This window comes from Dicentrarchus labrax, unplaced genomic scaffold (assembly GCF_905237075.1).
Source record: "Dicentrarchus labrax unplaced genomic scaffold, dlabrax2021, whole genome shotgun sequence".
Taxonomy (NCBI): domain Eukaryota; kingdom Metazoa; phylum Chordata; class Actinopteri; family Moronidae; genus Dicentrarchus; species Dicentrarchus labrax.
Window position 1 is genome coordinate 106,879 of NW_026136977.1, and position 10,781 is coordinate 117,659.

General features: G+C 33.6%; 1 long non-coding RNA gene across 1 annotated transcript; it reads right to left on the minus strand.

The window, feature by feature from the left end:
- Window positions 1–637: 637 nt before the first annotated feature.
- Window positions 638–7,972, minus strand: LOC127360928 (uncharacterized). Its single transcript, XR_007883969.1, has 3 exons — window positions 7,208–7,972; window positions 2,946–3,184; window positions 638–1,345 (listed from the first exon to the last, which is right to left on the minus strand). It is a non-coding gene; the product is annotated as an uncharacterized LOC127360928 (long non-coding RNA).
- Window positions 7,973–10,781: the final 2,809 nt, after the last annotated feature.

Below are 10,781 nucleotides of genomic sequence, written 5' to 3' on the forward strand. Positions count from 1 at the left end.
TTAAAGACGCAGTGTGATATTGGCTGTCGTTTAAAGATGCAGAGATCAACTGATTGGCAACGACTGGCAGATACAAACCTGCTACATGTTAGTTTGAATGTGTAGTTTATCTTTCATTGATGTCTGATGAGGGATCAGCTGCTGTCGTCAGTACGCTCACTCCTTCGTAGACTTTGACCAGACCACCACAGTGGGTGCTGTGGCCCCAAGAGGAGAGGAAGAGAGCCGATAGGGGCCCTGCTGGATAATGTCTCTCTGGACCAGATGGGACAAACAACAGTGCTAACATCAGCAGCAGAATCAAACTGTGGTTGAGTGAGTCAGCAGCGTCTCTGTTCAGCACTTTGTTGTTTAGTTTTCTTTTTTTACCATCAGACGCCTGAACGCAGCGTCTCTGGAAAGTCCCCACTCTTTACTTTCACTTCCTGTTCGTCAGCAGCCAATCAGAGACAGAGCTGCTGATGACTCATCAGTTACCTGGAGCAGCAGGTGGTTGTTGAACAGCAGAGAGAGAGGAGGAGCTCAGACGCCCCCTACTGGATCAATATCAGATCAACAATAACAATACAGACCATAATATATTTACAACTGAAATCCCACTAAAATATCACCAATACATATAAAGACTATTAAAAACTAAAATCAAACTGTTTGTTTACTTTATTTATAATGTTTCATAAATTCAACACAAATATTTTAAAATAACTTACTGAAAGCAAAAAATAACAAAATATAGAAATAAAGTGTCTTAATATTATTATTAATGTTAATAAGTCAGCCAATTAAAAAGCAGCTGCTCACTGTGTCATCTGTTGCTAGGCAGCAGAGCGTTGATGCTCAGCAGCAGTGAAACGCCCCCTGCTGGTTGTTCATCATCATTACACATATTATAAACCACAGATCAATAAATAAATAATATTCTGTTATTATATCACACTGCAGCTCTGTGATATAATAATATAAAATAGAGTTTAATTAATTTATTATTTATTTATTTTAATAATAATAAATTGTTTTATTGAAATAAATCAATACCTGCTGCTTCTGTAATTTATTATTTATTTTTGATGATTATTATAATATTACCTGACTCGGGTTTATGAGGGACAGTGATGTTGCCATGACAACAGTGTGTGGTGTGAAATAAAAGAAGATTTAATAACTTATATCAACATTAAACATTAAAACTAAAGTGCAGGTGAGCTGGCTCCTCCTCTTCCTGTTGCTGACTTCCTGTCAGTGTACAGGTGAGATCAGTGGGTGTTGATGTGCAGACAGGTGAGCTGTAGAGGACGAGTCATCCTCGTCATGAAGTCTCGCTCTCCTCGACTGAACCTCTTCTTCTCTGAAACAAACAGATTTATAAACACTGTTACAGGAAGTCTGGAGACCTTCAAAATAAATGTTAACGCTTTAAAACCTCATGTCTGAACTTTATTTAGTGATGAATGAAAACAATCTGATTATTGATTGTATATTGACTGTGTATTGATTACATATTCAATTCAATTCAATTTTATTTGTATAGCGCCAATTCATAACAGAAGTTATCTCTCTTTAAAACATTATTTCCTTTCAGATTTCCTAGCTATTTGTTTTAACTGACGGGTTTGGTGGTTATACCAAGGTGCTAGTCTCCTATGTTTTAATAATTTCCTTTTTATAGGAGCGATAGAGTCTAATGTTGATCGTAGTGAGCCTGTAGCACTATCGACAAGGTTATCAATTTCAGAGGGACTAAAGTTGTTATAGGACTCTGTTAAATTCAGACATGGCATTGAATTAAACACTGAAGGAATCTCCTCCTTAAATTTAGCTACAGCACTGTCAGATAGACATCTGCTGTAGGAAGTTTTGCCTAATGGCTTATAATCTAATAGTATGAATTCAAAAGTTACTAAATAATGGTCAGATAGGAAAGGATTATGTGGGAAGACTATTAAATGTTCAATATCAATGCCATATGATAAAACAAGGTCAAGAGTGTGATTAAAACAATGAGTTGGTTTATTTACACTCTGACAGAAGCCAATTGAGTCTATTAATGATATAAATGCGTTACTAAGGCTGTCATTGTCAACATCCACATGAATATTAAAATCACCTACAATAATTACTTTATCTGATTTAAGGACTAAGCTTGATAGAAACTCTGAAAATTCAGATATAAAATCAGAGTACGGTCCAGGAGCGCGGTACACTATAACAAATAGAACTGGCTGCAGTGTTTTCCATGATGGGTGAGAAAGACTAAGAACAAGGCTTTCAAATGAATTATAATTTAGTTTAGGTTTAGGGTCCATTAAAACGCTCGAATCATATATGGCTGCCACTCCACCTCCTCGGCCTGTGCCTCGAGGAATGTGAGTATTAATATGACTGGGGGGGGTGGATTGATTTAGGCTAACATACTCCTCGTGGGACAACCAGGTAAGACAAAGTAAATCAATATTATAATCTGATATTAATTCATTCACTAAAACAGCTTTAGAGGACAGAGACCTGATATTTAACAGCCCACATTTCATTCTCTTATTTTGTGCTACTGAGGAGTTGGTTTTAATTTTTATTAGATTTTTATGTTGAACTCCTCTTGTTTTTATTTCTTTAAATAATTTCGGTGGTCGGGGGACAGACACAGTCTCTATGGGGTTTTGGGTGTTGGATGTTGACGTCATACTTTAGCTAGCGAAGGCTGCGGCTAATAACAAACGCAGTAAAGAAACAGTTGTAATAACTGGAGAACCAGAGGAGAACCAGCAGAGAACCAGCAGAGAACCAGAGGAGAACCAGCAGAGAACCAGCAGAGAACCAGCGGAGAACCAGTAGAGAACCAGCGGAGAACCAGTAGAGAACCAGCGGAGAACCAGCTTTAGAGGACAGAGACCTGATCCAGACTTTATAAATACTGTGACAGCTCAGAGGTCAGAGGTCAGGTGACCCACCTGTTCTGTAGTAAACCAGCAGCCTCTCTGACTCCAACTGCTCTGCTAAGCCCCGCCCCTCCTCCAGGACCAGCAGCCAATCCCAGCTCAGGACCGGGACCCAGCACAACAGGAGAACCAATCAGCTCCAAGTAGCCTTCAGCCTGGTCCTGGTCCTGCCCCGGGGCATTGTGGGAGATGTAGTTCCAGTGAGGCAGGAAGACGGGATGATTCAGCCACAGAGGAGAAGGAGACAGGCACTGGAGAGAGACAGACAGACAGACAGACAGACAGACAGACAGACAGACAGACAGCTGTTAAACGTTTCTGGTCCAACAGACGAAAAAACACATCAACACAATGACATCAGACCCTGAACGCACCACGCTGCAGGTGTTACACCCTCAGACCCTGAACGCACCACGCTGCAGGTGTTACTCCCTCAGACCCTGAACGCATCACGCTGCAGGTGTTACAACATTAAACAGACATTAAACAGATATTAAACAGACATTAAACAGATATTAAACAGATATTAAACAGACATTAAACAGATATTAAACAGACATTAAACAGACATTAAACAGATATTAAACAGACATTAAACAGACATTAAACAGATATTAAACAGACATTAAACAGATATTAAACAGATATTAAACAGACATTAAACAGACATTAAACAGATATTAAACAGACATTAAACAGACATTAAACAGATATTAAACAGACATTAAACAGATATTAAACAGATATTAAACAGACATTAAACAGATATTAAACAGATATTAAACAGACATTAAACAGATATTAAACAGACATTAAACAGATATTAAACAGATATTAAACAGATATTAAACAGACATTAAACAGATATTAAACAGACATTAAACAGACATTAAACAGGCATTAAACAGATATTAAACAGACATTAAACAGACATTAAACAGATATTAAACAGACATTAAACAGACATTAAACAGATATTAAACAGACATTAAACAGATATTAAACAGATATTAAACAGACATTAAACAGACATTAAACAGATATTAAACAGACATTAAACAGACATTAAACAGGCATTAAACAGATATTAAACAGACATTAAACAGACATTAAACAGATATTAAACAGACATTAAACAGACATTAAACAGACATTAAACAGACATTAAACAGGCATTAAAAAGACATTAAACAGATATTAAACAGATATTAAACAGGCATTAAACAGGCATTAAACAGACGTTAAACAGACGTTAAACAGACATTAAACAGACATTAAACAGACATTAAACAGACATTAAACAGGCATTAAACAGGCATTAAACAGACATTAAACAGGCATTAAACAGGCATTAAACAGATATTAAACAGACATTAAACAGACATTAAACAGACATTAAACAGACATTAAACAGATATTAAACAGACATTAAACAGACATTAAACAGGCATTAAAAAGACATTAAACAGACATTAAACAGATATTAAACAGGCATTAAACAGACATTAAACAGACATTAAACAGGCATTAAACAGACATTAAACAGATATTAAACAGGCATTAAACAGGCATTAAACAGATATTAAACAGGCGTTAAACAGGCGTTAAACAGACGTTAAACAGGCATTAAACAGACATTAAACAGGCATTAAACAGACATTAAACAGGCATTAAACAGACATTAAACAGACATTAAACAGGCGTTAAACAGACGTTAAACAGGCATTAAACAGACATTAAACAGACATTAAACAGACGTTCAACAGACGTTCAACAGATATTAAACAGACATTAAACAGACATTAAACAGGCATTAAACAGGCGTTAAACAGACATTAAACAGATATTAAACAGACATTAAACAGGCGTTAAACAGACGTTAAACAGACATTAAACAGATATTAAACAGACATTAAACAGACATTAAACAGGCATTAAACAGGCATTAAACAGGCGTTAAACAGGCGTTAAACAGACGTTAAACAGGCATTAAACAGACATTAAACAGACGTTAAACAGACATTAAACAGACATTAAACAGACGTTAAACAGACATTAAACAGATATTAAACAGTCATTAAACAGGCATTAAACAGGCGTTAAACAGACATTAAACAGATATTAAACAGGCATTAAACAGACATTAAACAGACATTAAACAGGCGTTAAACAGGCGTTAAACAGGCGTTAAACAGACGTTAAACAGGCATTAAACAGACATTAAACAGGCATTAAACAGACGTTAAACAGACATTAAACAGACATTAAACAGGCATTAAACAGACATTAAACAGACATTAAACAGACGTTCAACAGACGTTCAACAGATATTAAACAGACATTAAACAGACATTAAACAGGCATTAAACAGACATTAAACAGACGTTAAACAGGCGTTAAACAGACGTTAAACAGGCATTAAACAGACATTAAACAGACATTAAACAGACGTTCAACAGACGTTCAACAGGCGTTCAACAGACATTAAACAGACATTCAACAGGCATTAAACAGGCATTAAACAGGCATTAAACAGACATTAAACAGATATTAAACAGATATTAAACAGACATTAAACAGGCATTAAACAGATATTAAACAGATATTAAACAGGCATTAAACAGACATTAAACAGACATTAAACAGATATTAAACAGGCATTAAACAGACATTAAACAGATATTAAACAGGCATTAAACAGACATTAAACAGATATTAAACAGGCATTAAACAGACATTAAACAGACATTAAACAGATATTAAACAGACATTAAACAGGCATTAAACAGATATTAAACAGACATTAAACAGACATTAAACAGACATTAAACAGGCATTAAACAGGCATTAAACAGACATTAAACAGGCATTAAACAGGCATTAAACAGACGTTCAACAGACGTTAAAAAGACGTTAAACAGATATTAAACAGGCATTAAACAGACATTAAACAGATGTTAAACAGACATTAAACAGACATTAAACAGACATTAAACAGATATTAAACAGACATTAAACAGACGTTAAACAGACGTTAAACAGACATTAAACAGACATTAAACAGACATTAAACAGACATTAAACAGGCATTAAACAGATATTAAACAGGCATTAAACAGACATTAAACAGACATTAAACAGACATTAAACAGATATTAAACAGACATTAAACAGACATTAAACAGATATTAAACAGACATTAAACAGACATTAAACAGACATTAAACAGGCATTAAACAGACATTAAACAGACATTAAACAGATATTAAACAGACGTTAAACAGACATTAAACAGATATTAAACAGACATTAAACAGACATTAAACAGACATTAAACAGACATTAAACAGACATTAAACAGATATTAAACAGACATTAAACAGACATTAAACAGACATTAAACAGACATTAAACAGATATTAAACAGACGTTAAACAGACATTAAACAGATATTAAACAGACATTAAACAGACGTTAAACAGGCGTTAAACAGGCATTAAACAGACATTAAACAGACATTAAACAGGCGTTAAACAGACGTTAAACAGACGTTAAACAGACGTTAAACAGACATTAAACAGACATTAAACAGGCATTAAACAGGCATTAAACAGACATTAAACAGACATTAAACAGACATTAAACAGACATTAAACAGGCATTAAACAGATATTAAACAGACATTAAACAGATATTAAACAGACATTAAACAGATATTAAACAGACATTAAACAGGCATTAAACAGGCATTAAACAGACATTAAACAGATATTAAACAGGCGTTAAACAGACATTAAACAGACATTAAACAGACATTAAACAGATATTAAACAGACATTAAACAGATATTAAACAGACATTAAACAGGCATTAAACAGGCATTAAACAGACATTAAACAGACATTAAACAGATATTAAACAGACATTAAACAGATATTAAACAGACATTAAACAGATATTAAACAGACATTAAACAGATATTAAACAGACATTAAACAGATATTAAACAGACGTTAAACAGATATTAAACAGATATTAAACAGACATTAAACAGATATTAAACAGACATTAAACAGATATTAAACAGACATTAAACAGGCATTAAACAGGCATTAAACAGACATTAAACAGGCATTAAACAGATATTAAACAGATATTAAACAGACATTAAACAGATATTAAACAGACATTAAACAGACTGTTGCGGAGGCTCAGAGATAGTAGACTGGCTTCTCTGATTTGTAATCGCGAAGTGTGCGTCTGCTAGAACGCACCTAAAGTTCCCCCAAGACTTGGATACAAATTAGGAAGGAGACAGTCAATCCATTTATGGCGCTTTAATCCAGTGTGGTTCTGGAATAACCCAAAACAATAACAGCCATCAATAACAGGTCACAATATGCTTAACTATAGCACACAAATTAAATAATAATATAATCATCCTTAGCATGAAATTATATGAACATCATATAAAGAAGGAATATACATTATATGATATATCCCATATTAACTGACAACAAAGGAAGTGGTCAGTGGAATAAATATAACATAAATGACCATTTACACCATCAGAGGTAATTGTTAACACTAGTAGAAATATGCATTGTAGCATCAGATATAATCTCAACCAGCAGACATATAAACAGATAAAATATACAACAATGACATTACATCCAGCAAATAAACAACATAACTTACGTTTCTCTGGACGCACACTGAACCACAAACGGCAGATCAACTGATACAAAGTAGCAACACAACTTCTACTGCCTGCCATACACACGTCTCAGACAGACATTAAACAGATATTAAACAGATATCAAACAGGCATTAAACAGACATTAAACAGACATTAAACAGATAAACAGATATTAAACAGGCATTAAACAGGCATTAAACAGACGTTAAACAGACATTAAACAGATATTAAACAGATATCAAACAGGCATTAAACAGACATTAAACAGACATTAAACAGATAAACAGATATTAAACAGGCATTAAACAGGCATTAAACAGACGTTAAACAGACATTAAACAGGCATTAAACAGACATTAAACAGATATCAAACAGGCATTAAACAGACGTTAAACAGACATTAAACAGGCATTAAACAGACATTAAACAGACATTAAACAGGCATTAAACAGATATCAAACAGGCATTAAACAGACATTAAACAGACATTAAACAGATAAACAGATATTAAACAGGCATTAAACAGGCATTAAACAGACGTTAAACAGACATTAAACAGGCATTAAACAGACATTAAACAGATATCAAACAGATATTAAACAGGCATTAAACAGATATTAAACAGACATTAAACAGATATTAAACAGACATTAAACAGATATTAAACAGACATTAAACAGATATTAAACAGACATTAAACAGATATTAAACAGACGTTAAACAGATATTAAACAGGCGTTAAACAGACATTAAACAGATATTAAACAGACATTAAACAGATATTAAACAGACATTAAACAGGCATTAAACAGGCATTAAACAGACATTAAACAGATATTAAACAGACATTAAACAGACATTAAACAGACATTAAACAGATATTAAACAGACATTAAACAGACTGTTGCGGAGGCTCAGAGATAGTAGACTGGCTTCTCTGATTTGTAATCGCGAAGTGTGCGTCTGCTAGAACGCACCTAAAGTTCCCCCAAGACTTGGATACAAATTAGGAAGGAGACAGTCAATCCATTTATGGCGCTTTAATCCAGTGTGGTTCTGGAATAACCCAAAACAATAACAGCCATCAATAACAGGTCACAATATGCTTAACTATAGCACACAAATTAAATAATAATATAATCATCCTTAGCATGAAATTATATGAACATCATATAAAGAAGGAATATACATTATATGATATATCCCATATTAACTGACAACAAAGGAAGTGGTCAGTGGAATAAATATAACATAAATGACCATTTACACCATCAGAGGTAATTGTTAACACTAGTAGAAATATGCATTGTAGCATCAGATATAATCTCAACCAGCAGACATATAAACAGATAAAATATACAACAATGACATTACATCCAGCAAATAAACAACATAACTTACGTTTCTCTGGACGCACACTGAACCACAAACGGCAGATCAACTGATACAAAGTAGCAACACAACTTCTACTGCCTGCCATACACACGTCTCAGACAGACATTAAACAGATATTAAACAGATATCAAACAGGCATTAAACAGACATTAAACAGACATTAAACAGATAAACAGATATTAAACAGGCATTAAACAGGCATTAAACAGACGTTAAACAGACATTAAACAGATATTAAACAGATATCAAACAGGCATTAAACAGACATTAAACAGACATTAAACAGATAAACAGATATTAAACAGGCATTAAACAGGCATTAAACAGACGTTAAACAGACATTAAACAGGCATTAAACAGACATTAAACAGATATCAAACAGGCATTAAACAGACGTTAAACAGACATTAAACAGGCATTAAACAGACATTAAACAGACATTAAACAGGCATTAAACAGATATCAAACAGGCATTAAACAGACATTAAACAGACATTAAACAGATAAACAGATATTAAACAGGCATTAAACAGGCATTAAACAGGCGTTAAACAGACATTAAACAGATATCAAACAGGCATTAAACAGACATTAAACAGATATTAAACAGGCATTAAACAGATATTAAACAGACATTAAACAGATATTAAACAGACATTAAACAGATATTAAACAGACATTAAACAGATATTAAACAGACATTAAACAGATATTAAACAGGCGTTAAACAGATATTAAACAGGCGTTAAACAGACATTAAACAGATATTAAACAGACATTAAACAGATATTAAACAGACATTAAACAGGCATTAAACAGGCATTAAACAGACATTAAACAGATATTAAACAGACATTAAACAGACATTAAACAGATATTAAACAGACATTAAACAGACTGTTGCGGAGGCTCAGAGATAGTAGACTGGCTTCTCTGATTTGTAATCGCGAAGTGTGCGTCTGCTAGAACGCACCTAAAGTTCCCCCAAGACTTGGATACAAATTAGGAAGGAGACAGTCAATCCATTTATGGCGCTTTAATCCAGTGTGGTTCTGGAATAACCCAAAACAATAACAGCCATCAATAACAGGTCACAATATGCTTAACTATAGCACACAAATTAAATAATAATATAATCATCCTTAGCATGAAATTATATGAACATCATATAAAGAAGGAATATACATTATATGATATATCCCATATTAACTGACAACAAAGGAAGTGGTCAGTGGAATAAATATAACATAAATGACCATTTACACCATCAGAGGTAATTGTTAACACTTGTAGAAATATGCATTGTAGCATCAGATATAATCTCAACCAGCAGACATATAAACAGATAAAATATACAACAATGACATTACATCCAGCAAATAAACAACATAACTTACGTTTCTCTGGACGCACACTGAACCACAAACGGCAGATCAACTGATACAAAGTAGCAACACAACTTCTACTGCCTGCCATACACACGTCTCAGACAGACATTAAACAGATATTAAACAGATATCAAACAGGCATTAAACAGACATTAAACAGACATTAAACAGATAAACAGATATTAAACAGGCATTAAACAGGCATTAAACAGGCGTTAAACAGACATTAAACAGGCATTAAACAGACATTAAACAGATATCAAACAGGCATTAAACAGGCGTTAAACAGACATTAAACAGGCATTAAACAGACATTAAACAGACATTAAACAGGCATTAAACAGATATCAAACAGGCATTAAACAG